General features: G+C 45.7%; 1 protein-coding gene and 1 pseudogene across 1 annotated transcript in view; one reads left to right on the top strand and one right to left on the bottom strand.

The window, feature by feature from the left end:
• LOC124622512 (fat-like cadherin-related tumor suppressor homolog) overlaps positions 1-20,095 on the bottom strand; it is an 883,388-nt gene that overhangs the window by 526,113 nt on the left and 337,180 nt on the right. The gene's annotated exons all lie outside the window — the stretch shown is intronic.
• LOC124623519 lies at positions 2,661-2,778 on the top strand (annotated as a pseudogene).

Genomic DNA, 20,095 nt, shown 5'->3' with positions numbered 1-20,095 from the left:
GACGCCACTGGTAGAGAATGACTCGCCTTCACGGAGTATTAACACACTCTTCTCTCTCCATCACTTCCGAACATAGACAACTAATACACCATTTCGCAGCCGCCGCAGTAGAGCGAGGGAACCATACCATTCGACTGCCCAGAAGTGACTCATTCCTCCCTTCTCAGCAGAGATGCACCTGCTCCCCTCACATGATCGTTCGACGTCTCTGCTTCAGCGATATTATCGCACAGTGGTGCCAACCCTTGGCACAATGTATCTTGATAACAATAATAATAATAATAATATCGTGTGGACCAATGTCCTGGTGCAAGCCTTTCAACTGGACACCACTTCGGCACCTTGCGTGTCCCTAGCCTATTCCAGTCGTACAATCGGGGAAAGTGGAATCCGTACCACGTGCCGTTTCGGGGGAACTCTTCTCATCAATGGGAGATGAAGGGCAGGTTAAAACGAAGATCGAAAAATCCGTGGTCCGATCGAGATTCGATCTCTCTCTCGAGCTCTCGGTTACTAGGCACGTGCATTGGCACAAGACCATCAGTTCTAAAGTGTTTGTAGGTATTTCAGCGATAGATTTTGATCAGTGATTTTGCGAGTGTCAAAATATGTGAGCTAACAGGCAAATATTTTACTTGCATTGACTCAGAAGCTTCCATGTTGTACACCACCAAGGGACAATAGACCGTAGATTTGACACCTTTACCCGTTCCTGAGAAAATAGGGTCTTAATAGATGGATAGACAGGCGCAAACCAAGTGATTCCGTAAGGGTTCCGTTTTTAACGAATGAGATGCGGTACCCTAAAAGTGGTATCAGTGTGGGAGGAATCATCCAAATAAACTTACACACGCTTCTGTAACAGCGAGATGAATTCACCAAGTGACCCTGTGAATTACAAATAATGCTGACTGAAGCATACTCTATGACACGGCATCACATCACTCACAGGCAAAATTGTCCAACTTATTTCGAAACACAGTACCATACCTCAACTACAGAGAGAACGTTGGGAAATGAGTCACTTTTCAAAAACTTTTGGTGACTGTTGCTCGGATCCAGCACATTCAGCCTTAGAATAGGAGTACTCCCCAAACAGTCGACAAGCGAAAAGCTATCTTGCAACAGCCAATTAAAGAAATATAAGAAAGAAAAAAAAGCAACACCAAAACCAATATTACAGCAAACAAACAGAAAAATTCCAGAAACGATGTTTACAATGTTACGAAGGCATTTTCCAGTCTCTCCTAACCTTTCACGAGCGAGACATCTGCCACAGCGAGCGCTGACTCAATACAAATAAGTTAAGTAAACATTCTGAGCCGTTCGGTGAAAGGCAAATTTGCTTTGCGGTAAAAGCTGCTAACTTCTACCGTTAAGCAGTTTCCAATGGAAAATAGGGTAGACACGTAAGGGATATCATAACTTTTGCTTCTAGAATGTCGAACTTGACGGTTCAGGATATCTGCAACAGCAGTAATTGTTTGAAAACAAAATACAGTTTTTATTTTCTAACGCCACGACCGGTTTTCAGTAGTTATGAGCTGTCGTGGCGGTACACATATGATGTTTAAGAACGAATCGCCATACTAGATACGGCAGAGATAGCGAAACCATATTTTGTAGTATCACTCGGCATCTTCATACGTCACGTGGTGGGCATAGCTCAGATGCATACATCTTTGAACTCAGGAAATATAAACAGTAGACGCGAGTCAAATATAAGCTGACCCACGTGTGTATTTAGAGAGTAATGGGCATAAATATTTTGAACCAATATAAAGACGTAAGTAATTTAGATGAAATTACAGGAAAAGTTGTTGTATATGCTTAGTTGTTACACAATGCACGCAAAAAAAAAAAACAAAAAAAAAACGCGAACACACACACACACACACACACACACACACACACACACACACACAGACAGACAGACAGACACACACACACACACACACACACACACACACACACACACGGAGTGCACAAAAATATCGAGCACCAGGCAGGAAAGCATGCTTGAACATAAATGCAAATGCTAGCTAAGCCTGCAGGTCACACTTGAATTTGACCACGAACGGCACACGTTGCAACTGTCAGCCTTGGTCAGAACAGCGTTCTTTGTAGCTGTGCGTGCATTATGTCGGAGCTCAGTGCATGCGAACATGGTCAAATTGTTGGTGCTCCTATGGTGCGTGCTTCAGTAACCAAGGGAACGGAAGTACCTGGTGTTTCAGAAGGCGCCATATCACAGATTCAAAGCGCATACACGGAAAGCAGAAGAGCATTCCCTGCTAAGACACAACGTTGACGAAAGTGTGTGTTGAGTGATGGTAACAGACGATCACTGAAGAGGACGAAAACTAAGTGGACGACAGCTGCAAAATTCACTGCAGAACCGAATGTTGGCTTGCGAACCCTGTTAGCAACAACATGAAAGAATGCAGGGTGAGCTGGAACTGCAAAAACACATATCTGCGATGAAATGCTCCTATCAGGAAAACGTGCTGCCGAAGTCATAAAAACTGGACTATCGAGCAATCGAAGAAATTCATTTAGTCGAATGAGTCCCGTTTCTTACTGTTTCCAACTTCTGCCCGAGTTCACGTCGCAAGAGAGAAACTCTGCAGAAACTTTGGGCAACCATGTCGTGGTATTTGGCCAACGGCCTTGCCGCAGTGGCAACGTCGGTTCCCGTCAGATCACCGAAGTTAGGCGCTGTCTGGCTGGGCTAGCACTTGGATGGGTGACCATCTGGTGTGTCAAGCGCTGTTGGTCAGCCGAGTGAACTCAGCCCTTGTGGAGGCAAACTGAGGAGCTACTAGATTGAGAAGTAGCGGCTCCGGTCTCGGAAACTGACATACGGCCGGGAGAGCGGTGTGCTGACCACATGCCCCTCCGTAACCACATCTGGTGACGCCTGTGGTCTGATGATGAGACGGCGGCCGGTCGGTACCGTTGGGCCTTAATGGCCTGTTCGGACGGAGTTTAGTTTAGTTTTATGTCGTGGTATTCCATGGGCCCCATGGTTACCCTGCAAGGGCGCATTACTGTCGAGGATTATGTGACCATTATGGCTAATCAGGTTGATCCCCCGATTCACACGGCTCTCATCGTCCAATACTGGTTTTGTGAGCACAGTGGAGGAGGAGGAGGAGGAGGAGGAGGAGATTAGTGTTTAACGTCCCGTCGACAACAATGTCATTAGAGACGGAGCACGAGCTCAAATTAGGGAAGGACAGAGAAGCAAATCGGCCTCGCCCTTTCGAAGGAACCATCTAGGCATTTGCCTTAAGCGACTTTGGGAAATCACGGCAAACTTAAATCAGGATGGCCGGACGCGGGGTTGAAAAATGGTTCAAATGGCTCTGAGCACTATGGGACTTAACATCTTAGGTCATCAGTCCCCTAGAACTTAGAACTACTTAAACCTAACTAACCTAAGGACATCACACACATCCATGCCCGAGGCAGGGTTCGAACCTGCGACCGTAGCAGTCCCGTGGTTCTGGACTGCAGCGCCGAGAACTGCACGGCCATCGCGGCCGGCGCGGGGTTGAACCTCCGATATCCGGAATGCGAATCCACGGTGCTAACCACAGCGCTACACCGCTCGACGTTAGCACAACCATGAATTGTCGATCTAACCTGGCCACTAGAGCCACACGATATCAATATTATTGAGCCTTTGTGGTCAACTTTGGAGGGAAGGATGCACGATCTCTATCCATCTCCATCATCTTTGCCTGAACTTGCCACTATTTTGCAGGAAGCGTGGTACGAGATTCCCCTGTAAACCATGCATTGCGAGACGACTGGAAGCAGCTTTGAATATCGACGGTTGTCCTACAGCGCAATGTAATGTTTTGTATTTTTGGAATTTCCATATTTTATTCCACCCGCTGTACACACACACATACAGAAATTGACACTTTAGTTGTAGAAATAAATCAAAATAATTCCATTCCTCCTGTTCGACAAAGATTTTCGGGAAGTTTCCCTTGGTCATCAGGCGAATATTGAAACTGGGAATGCCCTCACAAAGATTCCAAACGGGCATCCTCTCTGCCCCAATCCCAGGCCGGTGGTAAATTTGGCTGAAAATTACGAAGTTCTGCACCAGCCCGTCCTGCTCTCACACAAACTGGAAATGTAATATGCACAAAAAAAAAAAAAAAAAATGAACAATGTCATATGTACGTTAAATAGGTGGAGCGGGTACTGTTGTGTGTATACTTCATGTATGAACATGCAGGCCAGCCAGCAGATTCCCGGACAGGTGATACCGAGATGAATTCAGATGAGCCGACATGAGCATCGTAGCGGAATGCTACAGGACGCTGTCACAGAGGGCGCGCGCGAAGAGTTGCATGGGCAGAGCCACTGACACAGGCGTTCCCCTGCAGGCGGTAGTAGCATCTGTGCGGCAGTTCTAACACTGAATTCGAGTAAATCGGACCTGGCCTTCGCCTCGTTCCGTGATCTGTTCTCCATATGCTTAGTTTATTCATATGCTCCCGCTGATGACGTTGTGTTTGCTCGGTACTCGTCTCCAAGCTGTGTTCGGACGCCCTCCCCCCCCCCCCCCCTCCCCCCCTCGCCCTTGCCCACCGTAGATTGAGTCGCGCGTCGAGTTTCGTCCCTGTTTGCCGGGTTCAGCTGAATGGCCATGTAGTCGAGAGACCGTCGCCTAGAATTGTAATATTTTGTGCTGACTGTGAAGGTTCCGCGGCGTTGTGCAGATACAAAACACACATAAACAAACACATACACACCCCATCGGTCCAAAAATGTTCTGAGAGTGATTTTTCGGCATGGTGTATAAGGCGACGACAGCGCAGTAACAACAGAGGCAGTTTGGGCTAAGAAATGTAAGCAGCAAATGAGCATTCGGCCAGTCAGTTGTGAGCAGGTAGCATTACGCGGTGAACGTGCATCCGTAGTGAGTCAACTTCTTTGTGTCACAAACCGCAATGGAACAAGTTCTTATATACACTTAGTTGTTACATAACGCACGCAAAAAATGCGCAATATTCAATAAATTGTTGAGAACATTGTAAAGTAGAGAAACGTGTGTGTGTTCCGCACACCTTGATTCCCGAACGACGTGGACGATGCTTCGAAGCTTGGGATGAGTTGATGGAAATAGAAAACGCGGAAAATTCTTTTCTATAAAGAAATATCACAGATGACAAAGCTTGATGTTATCAGTTCGAAACTACCGCAAAACGACAGAGTACAGAAATTCGCATGAAGCGTCGACGTAACCGACGTTCAAGCCAGTCCCTCGCGCGTGGTGAACTACATCCCAAAGGAGGACTTCTCTGACAGCTTCACATGTTATATCGTACTGTTCACGGTGCTCAAGTGAGGTGAGGCTACGTACAACACCACACGCATTAAAATCATCATCGGAAGATTTCTCTACTTTTTATTAATTCAGTTCAAAAACTTTTAGAACTCATGGTGTATGTATATTTCTTATCTGGGACGTATTGTCCCAGGATAAATTAACTAGAGGCTTGCCCCTCTCTCAGCCCTCCCGGTTCTCAGCAAGTTTCGGGAGGTTTCCTTTGGTTGTAAGGCTAACGTCGGAAATGGAAATTCCCTCCCAGATGTTTCCATCTGCGACTCCCTTTGTCCTTCTTCCAACCTGTCTTATATTTGGCTACAAAATCCCAGATTCCCTAATGCGTTAATACTCTAAAAGCCAGCTCTACCTTCAGGGATAGGGAATGAAAAGTATTTAAAAAAACGTAGCGCATGACGAAAGTGACTGACAAAATTTTTGTGGCCAACAATAAGTTCGTTTACGGCGTGCCACATAACAATACCACTAGCTGGAAGTGCAGAAATTTTTCAGGTGTCGAGCTTCTCAACTTGAATGTTTGTGTGTATCTTTAGAATTCAGTTTTACCCCTAAATAAATACAGGATCTAATCAAAAGTATGTAGACATCCACCAGTGGACATTAATAAGGAATACACTCAGCCTAGCGTTTATGACGGCTTCAACTGTACTGAGGACACTGAGAAATGAGGTGTGTGAATGGAATGGCAGAACGTTGTTCCTTAATAGACGAACCCAGACAAGGTAGCGATTTTGGACGATGTGGTTTGGAGCGAAGTCGACTTTGCAGTTCATCAGAGGTTCTTCAGTTGGGATTCGATCGAGACTCTCAGCAGGCCAGTCCATTTCAGAAACGTCATTGTCCACAAGCCACTGCCTCATAGATACTGCATAAGGCCAGGTTTTAATTCAAAATGGTCGGTTACTTTATATTTTTACTCCATTTTTGAAAGGTATATGTGTCTAGAGTGTTGGGACGAAAAGGCTTTTTTATCCGTGCTTTACGACCCATAGTTCGAAGCAGTGTCACGGCCGGTGTGAGACGCTCTCAGCCGGAGACGCCTGGCTCAAATAGAAAACTTGTGATGCCGTGACGCTCGTTCACAAAATGATCTGTATTGCAGTAGGTATGCAAACATATTCTACAAAAAAGCTTACGAACGACGTGTGCAGGCTGCCGAACGCAGCATATCCAGCTCAGCCAGATCGGTTTCCTCGCCAGGAAGAAAGATGATTGCTCTCCAGGAACAATTCGAGTTAGATGAAGGATTGCTATACGGTCCTGGAATTGCAGACTAAACACTAAAACACTTTCTTGGTCAAATTTTGGTCAAAATTGGTCAAAACATAATTTATGGTCCGCCACATTGGACTGGCCATTTTGAATTTTGAATATCTAACTTCATATTTGTGTTCAGCGACATCGGAAATATATAATAACATGCACTTTTTACGCAAATTGAACTAATTTCAATTCGACTAGAGACGATTTTTCAAAACTGTGTGCAGCATTAAATAAAAATGGTTCAACCTATTAACTTCTACGTTTGACCCCGAAAAGTAAACACCTTTATTGGAAGCTTATACCTATAATAAATGAATTTTTTAAATATTAGCTATTATTGTAAGGCCATAAAGAGTGAAACAAACCTCCAAACAACGAACACAAAGTTCGCGTTAGCACCACAACATCAAATTTAAGGTTATTTAATTGTGGTTTGGTATAAGTTCGCATAAATTAATGTAGTATCTACTGATGTTATCCGTTTTTGATTTCAGATAATCTGGAGGGGCTATACTGCGCGCAGTCTGCGTACTTCAAACTCTCAGGCCCTTGATCAAACCATAATTATGGGCGCTTTTCTTATATTTAGAATCTAAAGTATAGTTCAAAGTATGACCAGTCATAATCCACAAACAGATCATTTGCATGTCTTTTCATTGTCTCGAAAAGAATTTCCAACTTTCGCCTATCTTTTGCTCATTTGAATGAAACTTGACCTTAATAACAGAGTGCATCGTTACTGTGATACAGTCATCGTCTCTGTACTGTTCTTCTGCTCAACACAGTGCATGGTTGTGCATAATGTCTTCACATGCTTCCGCATTTAGCGTTTTCTTTAGCACAATGAGGGGATCACACGCTAATCAGGAGAAACATCCGCATACCTAAACTCTATCCCCTCCGTATTTGCCTGTTGGCGCTACACGTGATGACAAGTAACGTTCTCCAGGCCTTTGCCGAAACCAAACCCTTACATCGGATTGCAATAGGCTAAGGCGTGATTCATCACTCAAAATCACTCTTTTTCAGTTATCGATTGTCCAGTAATGTCGTTCCTCACAGAGCCTAAAAGTGTCGCTCAGCACTCACACAGAAATGTGTCGCTTATGAAGAGTCGCTCGACCATCGTACCACAATCTTTTTAATTCAGTGCGTACAGTCATTGTTGCTGGTAACACTTTCGAGCATTCGTGTGATTCCTTCCGATGATTTCACGTAATTTCCCACAACCACCTGCGCCGGGCGGGTTGTGCTCTCACTACCTTTTAAACAATCTGTCCACCTGCCTGGACAGGCTTCAGGTCGTCTGCCCCTTCACTCTACGATGGTAGATACTGATTTAGCCGACAAAAGCAGCGTTGAAGAAAATTCGACGAAATACCTACCACGCAAAGGTCACATAACTCCAGTCCATGGGTAGTAGCTGAAAATCAGTTAAACTGTAGAGCGTCCTGGAATCATGCATTTCCTTTTAGGTGATTTACTGTCTTTAAAGTAAATGGCTATCAAGTGCGTATTTAACATCCCGACATCAATTATGCAGTGTTACTGATTATAGCAAGTTCGCACACAAAAGGAGCCGGAAGATATTTAGCCCGACCCAATATTTTCAACGTCCTAGACAAGTCACTGACCCACGAAGACTTGCGAGTTAACGCACTCAGTCGTTCAATAGGCTTCTTGTGAAGAAGTGCTCTTCACAGTGTGTCGTAATTTGCACGAAACGCGCCACGCGGAGTTTATGGACGACTTGAAATGTTCACAGGCAAAGTATCCTAAAATAAATCACTCACAAAGCTCAAACTTTCACAAAACACACAACACTGCAGTCGCTTACACGAGAACCGATCAATCGCGCGGATTCCTATATTTTGGTACAGCGCGATTTAACATGGTGTTTAACATGGTGTTTATCCCGAGTCCTAGGACTGAGGCACAAAGCCCTACTCAAACGCAGGGGAAACGCTGAATTTCTGTAGGCTAGTGTGTTAAGCAGCCAATTTCGAGCATTTCTATACTCGTGGTATTTCTAAAGTCAGCCAATCACATTACCACAAATAATTTAGTCTAGAAATTTCGTAACTCCGAAACTATATAAAATTTAATGAAAACAAAATACGATTGCTTTCCACAAAATAAATTACTTACAAATATTATACTCAACGCCCCTTCTGGCTGTCTTTTACAAAATCAAGCTCACTCGGACATACTTCACATATTCCCCTACTGCACAACAACTTCCTGACACATACCTTTACATATTTTTAATGCAGTACCACATTCTAACTTTATCTATGTCCTCCATTCACGCTCTCAATCTCTCCAAAACACTTTTTATTGCGTCAGATATGTGTGGCAATAAAACTAGATTAGATTGTGTGAAAAATGGTTCAAATGGCTCTGAGCACTATGTCCCCTAGAACTTAGAACTACTTAAACCTAACTAACCTAAGAACATCACACACATCCATGCCCGACGCAGGATTCGAACCTGCGACAGTAGCAGTCGCTCGGTTCCGGACTGAAGCGCCTAGAACCGCTCGGCCACCGCGGCCGGCGATTATGTGAACTTAGTTATAGTTTCAGTTCCTACTATAGACAAATACATTACGTGCCTAACTGAGTTTGACAATGCCAACACGGTTATTATGTACTTTAGCTAAAAATTTATACCTCCGAAAGTATGAAACTTACTGATTTGAAATTTTAACACTATGGTTGTATTATCTGTAGAATTTGGTATATAAAGTATGAAAAAGATTAAGATTTAATAGTAGTTCTTTAGATTCATAGAATGTGTAACGTATTCCACGCCGCATTAGTCAAGTATACCGCACGCCTAGCCCAGTAGCCACGGTCAGCTGTGCGGGCGTGAGAACCAAAATCGGCTCTCCTCCCGGCTCCACAGCAAGATGCACGTTCAATGCGAGATGACAACTCGTAATAATTTGTTACGTCTCACGCCGTCCGCAACGTTCGACGATTCCTGCCAGTCAGTACGTGATGTCTGCCTGCTCTTGGTTTCGCGTTGGTTGTTTCTTTGCGTTTTGTACTTCGCAACCACATCACCGACAGTCAACTTGGGCAGCTTTAGAAGGCGTGAAGTGTCCCTGATGGACTTGTTACGCTTGTCACGTCCAACTTGTCCACACTCAGCTCAGCTGAGAACCACTTCTGCTGCTACTGCTTCTCTGCTTACAACGCATTTTTTTTCTTTATTGGTATTTTAACATCTTATACAAAAGGTGGGCCGGCAGCGTCAATATTACGCCCCTCTTCGACCACAGATAGTACAAATAGAAACAAGGAAGACACAGAAAAACAAAACATAACGGTGGGCAAAAAACAGTAGACACGTGAGTAAAAAACACGGATTCGTTCACAGGTGTAGTAAAATAAAAACGTTCATCACTTGTACACGAACAGTGATGACTGAAATGACACACGTGAACGATGGAGCGTGGGCGGTGAAAACACTGAAGCACAAACACGACGGCACACACAAATAACCTATGGCGATGATCTCCGGCGCGCGAATGTTCTCTTTACGTGTACGAGTCCGGGGACCTGCCAAAAGGTGAAAAGGTGGGGGAGGAGGGAGAGGGGAAGGTGTAGATGCCAGTGGAAGAGGAGATGGGAGGGGGAGGAAAGAAGGTACGGGGGGTAGGGGAAGCCCAGGGGGAGAAGAGGGGGTAGGAAGGGAGGAGAGAGAGAAGGGAGAGAGGGTTCCCTAAGGAAAAAACACAGGGTGTGGAAGGCAAGGATCAAAGTTGGTAGGAGGGATAGATGGAGAGGATGAGGACATCATCAGGGATAGGAAGTTGGTGGAAGCCACCTTGGGCGAGGGTATGGAGAGTGGAGAGATGGAGAGCAGGTAGGACGTAGGAATACAGGCGCGGCAGCAGACGGGGGTGGAAGAGGACGGGAGAGACAAACGGGTGAGGGGGATCAAGTTTACGGGAGGTGTAGAGGAGCCGTATCTGTTTGAGGAAAAGGAGGAGGTGCGGGAACGGAACAAGATCATACAGGATCCGCGTGGGGGAGGGGAGACAGATACGATAGGCGAGGCGGAGCGCATGGCGTTCTAGGATTTGAAGGGATTTGTAAAAGGTAGGAGGGGCGGAGATCCATGCAGGGTGGGCGTAGCAGAGGATAGGGTGGATGAGGGATTTATAGCTGTGGAGGATGGTGGAGAGGTCCAGAACCCATGCACGGCCAGAAAGGAGCTTGAGGAGATGGAGGCGGGACTGTTCCTTGGCTTGGATTGTCCAGAGATGGGGGGTCGAGGAGAGGCGATGGTCAACGGTGACGCCAAGGTACTTGAGGGTGTGGATGAGGGTGATAGGACGGCCATAAATGGTGATATAGAAGTCGAGGAGATGGAAGGAAGGGGTGGTTTTGCCTACAATGATCGCCTGGGTCTTGGAAGGATTGACGATGAGCAACCACTGGTTGCACCAAGTGGTGAACCGGTCAAGATGGGATTGGAGAAGGTGTTGGGAGCGTAGCAGGGTGGGGGCAAGGGCAAGGAAGGCCGTGTCATCAGCGTACTGGAGAAGGTGGACGGGGGGTGAAGGCGGCGGCATGTCCGCCATATACAGAAGGTAGAGAAGAGGGGAGAGGACGGAACCTTGGGGCACACCGGTGGAGGGGTAGAAGGTGTAGGAATTCGTATTATGGATGGTGACATAGGAAGGACGTTGGGAAAGAAAGGACCCGATCAGACGGACATAGTTGATAGGAAGGGGGAAGGTTTGGAGCTTGAAGAGGAGACTGGAATGCCAGACACGGTCGTAAGCATGCTCAAGGTCGAGGGAGAGGACGATGGCGGACCGACGGGAGTTGAGCTGATCGGAGAGGAGACAGTGAGGTGAAGAATAAGGTCATTGGCAGAAAAGGACGGTCGGAAGCCACACTGGGTAGCGGGAAAGAGGCGGTCCTGGCGGAGATGCTGGTGGATGCGTCGGGTAAGGATGGATTCCAGGACCTTGCTGAAGACTGAGGTAAGGCTGATGGGATGGTAGGAGGAGACAGCTGATGGCGGTTTGTCGAGTTTGAGGAACAGCAGGATACGGGTGGTTTTCCGCAGATTGGGGTAGTAGCTGGTGGACAAGACCACTTTATATAGCCTGGCCAGGGTGGAAAGGAAGGAAGTGGGAGCTTTACGGAGGTGGCGATAGGTGACACGATCGTGACCGGGAGCGGTGTTGCGTTTCGTGCGGAGTGTAAGGATGATATCCAGAGTGGTGATGGGGGCACTGAGTTCATTGTGTGTAATTTTGTCCAAGTACTGGAAACCAGGAGCGAGTGGAGGGACAGAGGTGTCAGTTCGATCGTGGATATCCGGGAAGAGGGAGTAATCGAACTGGGAATCGTGAGGGAGGGCAAAGATATCGGAAAGGTAAGAGGCAAAGTGATGGGCCTTACTAAGGTTGTCAGGGAAGGGTTGGTCATCACGAAGGAGAGGGTAGTAGGGGGAGGGAGTAACATCCGGTAAGGCAGCGGAAGGCAGACTAGTACTTGGACGAGTTGATAGGAAGTGTAGCAACAAGACGGGTTCATGTCTGGCGCCAGTCCCGGCGTTTCTAAGCCGCGAGCAAGTTTCTGACATGTCGTTGTAGTTGCCGGTGGCGTCTTAGTGTGTCCGGGTCACGCGTGTGAACACAACGCGTTAGTCCGGGCCGCCTTTTATAACGACGAGACCGCCCCTCTTGACATCTAGTGGTCAATTTCTGATACTTTTGATAGGATAGTGTACTAAGAGCAGGGGCAAGTAAGGAAGAATAGTAGACAGTTGTAAGCCCAAATACTACCTGTGATACACTTGGATTGCTGGAAAGTACACACGCTGATGCAGCGAGCTTCTACGGTCGCAGGTTCGAATCCTGCCTCCGGCATGGATGTGTGTGATGTCCTTAGGTTAGTTAGGTTTAAGTAGTTCTAAGTTCTAGGGGACTGATGACCACAGATGTTAAGTCCCATAGTGCTCAGAGCCATTTTTTTGATGCAGCGAGCTAAGCTGTCTAAGCCATTAGGTAGTGCCCGGGACCGGCTTCCTCAATGGGAGACTGTGCCACTGGCTTGACGCGCTCGCTCCACTGGGCCGCGGCTGCAGCTGCTGCTTTCATCTCGTGCGTAATGGGATTAGGCGCGGCGGCCGCCTTTGTCTAGCGAGCTGGCCGTTCGCCCCACACGCGGGATCTAGCCGTCGCAGAGACGGAGCTGCAGGCGCACCGGTAAGTGGATGGACGCTCCGTGCATCTAAGGCGGCGACCCTGCTCTCTGCCCACGGCCAGCAGTGTCCCTGCTCTTTTTTACCTGCTGCTGTGACTCGCCTGAAGCCCAGTTCGCACTGGCCGCCAAGTCACGTCACGTCAAGGTTTCCCGCGAAGAAAGTTTTGGTGATGTCGGCGTCTGCTAAACATCGCATTTTTTCTCGCAGCACTCTCTCATGTTATAGTTGTGGATTCCGTGCTTTTATTTCTTCTTAATCTTTATTTCATTAATACAAAAAACCTTCCAAAATAGTTTTATTGCGCAGATCGCAGTTGACGCATATCCTGATTACTGGTTTCAGAAAAGCTATATTGCCATCTTCAGAACATCGGATACGTAAATTACAAAGCCACTGTGTGTGGCATACTGCCACCTGACCATTGGAAACATAGAGGTAAACTCACAGAAAAGACAGTCCCATGAAACACCAATACCACTAAAATGAAAGGTATAGCTGTACCAGCAAGGCACATAGATGTCAAATACATCAGATAGAGCACATACGCTGCTGAGCCAGTTATCAACATGCACACACCTCTATGTGCTCTACTGACGTATTTGACACCTCTGTGCCTTGCTGGTACAGTTATGACTTCTATTTTAGTGTAATTAATGTTGCATCGGAGAATCTTTTCTGTGAGTTTGGCTCTGGGTCAAATGGCTCTGAGCACTATCGGACTTGACTTCTGAGGTCATCAATCCCCTGGAACTTAGAACTACTTAAACTTAACTAACCTAAAGACATCACACACATCCATGCCCGAGGCAGGATTCGAACCTGCGACCGTAGCAGTCTCGCGGTTCCGGACTGAAGTGACTAGAACCGCACGGCCACCACGGCCGGGTCTGTGAGTTTACCTCCATGTTTTCAACGGCCAGGTGGCAATGTCCAGCATTTATCGGGTTTATAATTCACATATCCAATGATCTGAAGACGGCAATAAAACTTTGCTGCAACTAGTAGACAAGATATGTATCATCTGCGATCTTGATAGTGAAACTTCTAGTTTGGAACCTTTTTTACACTGACACAGTGATCGTTCTCTATCTGAAATGTCAGGTAATTATTTTGTCACTGTGGTTTGTTTTCGTGGTAAATTGCAAAATGTTCAATGGCGACTTACACATTACTTACATTGTGTGTTTTTCCACAAGCAAGGTCAAATATCACAAAGCGATAAATTATTTCGGGTTTACAATAACAGAACAGAGCTGACCTCCACGCTGTACGTAAATGAGAACATAACTTGATCACGCTATTTTCATTAGTAACATTTTATGTGAAAAACTCAGCTCTGATGGAGAAAAAAGTTACGTAAACAAAAAAAACAAAAAAACAAAAAAAGAAAAAATGGATAAGGTAAACACGCAATATTTATTCCTTTATAATATCGTTGATGCGTTTGTAAGTATATTGTGGTGTACGTAGGGATGCACCCGTGTATATTTCGCCCACCACAACGGAATATATTTACTGAGTTTGAACCCACTGGAAGCCTGAGGCGCAGCGACCATTGAATATTCAAACTGAAGAAAGAACAGCAGTCACTCGCGAAATCCGTAATTTATTGAAGGTCTAGATTTAACATAACACAGTCATCATCGGTGCAGGACCGAAAAATCATAGGTCTTAATGTGTCAGAGCATGACATATAACAAAATGACACTGGCCTGTACATGGCAGATCCAAAACTACTATCTGAAGGTTTCTTTATTTTTCGTCTGCCACATAAAGCCTAGTATGGGTTTGTAATGCATTATGCTCTGAGGGGTTGGGACTTATATGACTTTGTGGTAATGCACCGATGATGACTACGTTATAATCGAAACCTACTTACGTGATAAATTACGGATGTTGTTACTTGACTGCTGTCCTTCCTTCAATTTGAATTAAATGTACCTCACCAAGGGGTTGTTTGTAAATACAAGAGGAAAGGTACTACGTACAGTCAAGACGCCAGCAGCCGCCATATCATCCGGGGTCGCCACTTCGTCACTGTGTGATGCGCAAGTCTCAGCACACATCGCTGCCGTCGCGGGCGCTGTCTTACGTCCGCACGATAATGTGCTCACGTGATGGTGCGCATATATTATCCTTCCGTAGTTGCGCACATCGGTCGGCGCTCCGCCAAGGGAGGGCCAACAACGTTCCAAGCTCTGAGCAACCAACAGCTGCCTCAATTCTCCGCTACGCAGCCCGCCTGCTGCTGATGCTGCCCGCCAAGGTACCGTGCCCCTTTCATCCTGGGCGACGTTCAATGCTGTGTTTCTGCCAGCCGCCGCCAGGGATGAACATGCGTGCGTCTACCGCCACGGCGGCGACGGTAATAGCAGACAACAGCCGCCGGCAAAGACCAGTTGCATTCGAGTTGTTCTCTATGCGGCAGCACGAGGAAACGGAATTTTACTTCAGTTAGTGTCGAGCTAGCATGCGCATCGGACCTTCGAAAAAGTAACAACTTCTTTGAAAATATCCACCGCACATGAGGACGAAACGCTTGATTGCAACAAGAATGCAGCGCGGATCGCTGCGAGATGTACAGAAAGGGTGTCACTGTGGTTCCGGATGGTAACGACAGGGATGTGGAGCCATGCCGGCTGCAGTGTCGAGTCAGCTGCGCCAGGCTTCTCGGTTGAGGACTCATGGTGAAAACAGTCCCATCGAGGTGATCCCACATATTCTCTAATGGGTTTAAATCCGGGAAATTTTGTTGCCAGTGGAGTACAGCAAGCTCATCCTAGTACTCTTCGAATCGCGCGCGTACGCTGCTTGTAGATGCCGTAGTGCCGAGGGAAAACAAACTGGTGAGTATGGTCCCCGAGGATAGATGCATACTTGCATTGATACATTGTTCCTTCCAGAATGACGAGAACACTCACAGAATCCCACGAAAACACTCCTCCTGCGGTCTGGGGCCTTCCGACACTTGTTGCAGGGTTTTTGCCACCTGTCTGATGGAGTATAAAACGTGATTATTTCTGAAAAGGCCACTGACTGGACGTCCAGTTGTGGTATTGGCCTGTAAATTTGATTAACTCCGCTCAGTATGGGTGCGTGAATCAGACGCCTGCTACGGAGACCCTTACGCAGCAAGGTTCGTTGAACGATCGTTGAGGACGCACTGTTGGTAGCCCGTTAGTTTATGTTAGCGGTCAGTTGCCCAAAAGTTGCACATCTGTTCTCCCGTGCACATCTGCACAGCCATCGTTCATTACTGTGCACAACACTTGCCTCCGCGCCGTTTTTGGATAGCGCCATTTTGCCACGCACAGTGTACTTCAACCACGGCGGCACTCTAATAGTTTATAAAGTCAGCCGTTTCGGTAATACTTCCTCCCGTGGCCCGAAAGCTAATAATCATGCCCTTTCGGACGTCAAATAAACAGCTCCGTTTCCAGATTACGATAATGCCTGCACAAATGTCAATATATACATTTCATTACGTGACAGAGCTTGCAAGGGATAATCACTCAATAAACTTGAAAATGGTTCGTAATTGCATCAGCCCAATTGTTAGAATTAAACTACAATATAACTGGTAATTGGAGCGTTTGATTTCAGCTTAGAAAAAGTACATGTCTGTTGTCTCTTTTTCATTCAACATACCGAAGTGATTATTACATAGTAAAAAATGAGATGTATATTATTACATATTTTGCAAGGAGGGAAACCAAATCGCCGAGTTTAAAATCTAAAGAAAGAGAAATTTTTCTCGTAATGGAAGCTTGATAATTTTAAAATCTTAAGAAGGAAAATTTTTCTGGTAATTGGAGCTTGATACCTGGTTGCCGATGACACAAGAAGACCGTTATTTGCTGTTGCTTACCTGCAACAAAAGAAAAAGGAATCCTTAGAATTACTTTCGCAATACATTAAGATACTTAGTCATAAAACAAATTCCTGTAGATAAATGATTTCATATCAACGAGAAATGGCTTTGCTGTGGAAGACTATTTTTTTTTAAATTTTAATAACTCCATAACGTATCTTGAACAGCAAACAATTCTTAAAAGATGGATCTTCATGGTTCGAAATACTTAGCATAATGCCACGAAATGCACATTTCCTACTGCGCTCTAGGTATATGCAATATTACTGTTTCCAAATTCATACAGTAATTGTTATAAAAATGTGTGTGTGTGTGTTTTCCGCGCGTCCCCCTAAACCACTGGACCTATTTCAACTGAATTTGGTATACATATCCCTTACAGTCAGGCAACAATCGCTATTGCGTTAGGAACCACCTACCCACTATATATAGTTGAGGAGACACAACGCCATAAACATTAAGATACACGAAAAAATGCCGCATTATGCATTAGGTTTTGATACATTTATTGTTTATTGCTACGACACTCTTACAGTTGAGTAAACTTAACGAAATCAAATGGTTCAAATGGCTCTGAGCACTATGGGACTCAACTGCTCAGGTCAGTCCCCTAGAACTTAGAACTAGTTAAACCTAACTAACCTAAGGACATCACAAACATCCATGCCCGAGGCAGGATTCGAACCTGCGACCGTAGCGGTCTTGCGGTTCCAGACTGCAGCGCCTTTAACCGCACGGCCACTTCGGCCGGCTTAACGAAATCCCTGACATCTGACAGCGCTTTCGACATTTATCAACTGCGAAGCTCAAACGGCTGTGGATGGAAACAATAGCCCTCTATAGAGCTACGAAGAGGCGTTGCTATAGAAACGCTTACAGAATCGCACCGTGGACACGCGAATCAGCTTCGCCCAGTTTACGGAAACCACCCGCATTCATGTTTCTTAATTTGGAACCTGTATTTACTCATTTGCATAATACGCATATTTCTTTGTACAACTGTTTCATGATTTCGAGGTCTGCCTCCACAACTGACGTTAGCATGGCAGATTTTCTGTTTTCGGGGACAGGGTGTTGTATTGTCTTCGTCATCATTTCATCTTCATAGACACGCACCAGGCGCCGGTCTACCCGACGGAAGGCCCCAGTCAAAAGCACACTTCATTCTATAATTTCAAAGGTGTTTTCTCGAATACTTGATAATGGAATTATTTCGATATTTCTTTACAAATAGAGATCACTATTTGTTACACCGAGCGAGGTGGCGCAGTGGTTAGCACACTGGACTCGCATTCGGGAGGACGACGGTTCAATCCCGTCTCCAGCCATCCTGATTTAGGTTTTCCGTGATTTCCCTAAATCGTTTCAGGCAAAATGCCGGGATGGTACCTTTGAAAGGGCACGGCCGATTTCCTTCCCCATCCTTCCCTAACCCGAGCTTGCGCTCCGTCTCTAATGACCTCGTTGTCGACGGGACGTTAAACACTAACCTCCTCCTCCTCCTCCACTATTTGTTTTCGTTTCTACCAGAAAACTGGCAAAATGAATAACATGGCAAGGCCGTGATTGTCAGATAGTTAAATCATGAAATCCATTTGGTGTCTTTTCAACAGCTTATAATTCCTCAATATACTTTTTGAAGCAAAGCTTCATTATCAGGGCTTCAATTAGCTATCGAAGGACCTTCATTATGATTTCAACTATCCACACTCACGTATCTGAGAATATTCGTTTTGCTGAAGATAACGGTTATGAAAACATACTTGACATATCAGTGAATTTCGCTGGTTTCTACGGATATGAAACTGCATCGAAACAACTTTCTCACATTGTGTGAATCTGTTAAATAGAAGCTTAAGGCTATCTCCTAGAACGCATTTGCACATACAGAAGCTTTTGCTGCACAGGGTATATTTCAAAAGAGAGCTGGAATTTTAATAGCCGCAACACTGTCACAGAGACGCAAAGTAGTGAAATCGAATAGTGTTGCTTATGCCACACATTAATTACATACACCTACTGCTGTGGCCTTCTCCACCAGACATCACGGCGCCTAGAGCATCAGCAACCAAACAGACAGCCTGCAGCCGCGGGTTGCCCACTTCGCAGGAACACCGCAGCACTACACACCTGACAGACAATATTGATGAACGGCCACAACAACAACAACAACAACAACAAAACAGCAAAGACACCAGCGGCCACCAGGGGCCACTACCGGCCCACATAAACATAAGGAAGAGGTCGCTGCAGATCTCGGAACTATTTTCACACGTCAAACCACGTGATGGAAAATAGTTCCAAGGTACTCATCCGCCCAATCGCTATAAAGGCCGGCGCTCGGCCGCACATCGGCAGTTCATCAACCGCCAGCAGGCATGGATAGCTGCAGCCCCGGCAACCCAGCTTGGATCTTTTCGCTGATATCTGGACTAGGCTTGGTATATCGGAGAAGTCTCTGGCGGAGACTAGCAGGAAATTATTTCAGTTGTTTCTATATTATTCTTGTATGTAGTTGTGATTCGAAGACGGATCACTGTTTTGTGTTGGTGTTATACTTGGAGAATTTGTTTTGGATAATAGAACAGTCCAATAAATTGTTTTCGGACTTCGATCGTTAGTTTCTTCTGCTTACGCAGACATATCACCTACCTTATCTCAGCGCAAATGCACTCTCTCTTCTCACGCCACACGAATGCACAGTTACGGGAAGAACAAAATCTCGAGTAGCGAACGGTCTAAAGTAATGCTGTCCCGTTGTTTTCGAACAGAACTGAATAAAAATTGAATGCGCCAGACAACGTACAGTACGACTGTGTCATCAAGATCTTCAAGAGACTTTCAAGGAATCTGCACTGCATTAGAGAGACACCCAAGTCTGGCAAATATCCATCAGCCAGGTCGTCCCTGTGTCAATGAGGAATTGTCTGATCTTGTCGGTTTACTCCGCAGTAATCGATAAACGGTACGAGAGCTATCCCGAGAGAATTAGCGCGTACTACTGTGCTGCTTGGTTCGTGAAACATGCTAAGCAGTCTTTCAAGGGATAGTTTGAAGTTCTCTTCAAGCATTTGCCAGTTCAATTGTTCTAGTGTCTCTCTGATGATCTCCCAGAGGTCAAACAACCCCGTGACCATTCGTTCTGTAAGTTGTATTTGGTATTGCTCTCAGACACTGGAGCAATATTTTGGAATGGGTAACACTAGTATTTTGTAACCAGTCCCCTTTGCAGACTGCATCTACTTAATATTCTACAAATGAAACGAAGTCTGCGATCTGCTTTACCTGAAACGTGGGACGTGAAAAGTGATCGGAGCGCAAGCGACAGCATGCGCTACCTAATATGTTCCAAAAC

The sequence above is a fragment of the Schistocerca americana genome, chromosome 7 (assembly GCF_021461395.2).
Source record: "Schistocerca americana isolate TAMUIC-IGC-003095 chromosome 7, iqSchAmer2.1, whole genome shotgun sequence".
NCBI classification, from domain to species: domain Eukaryota; kingdom Metazoa; phylum Arthropoda; class Insecta; order Orthoptera; family Acrididae; genus Schistocerca; species Schistocerca americana.
Note: the sequence above shows the minus strand (reverse complement) of the source record. Positions and strands in the feature narration are given on the sequence as shown.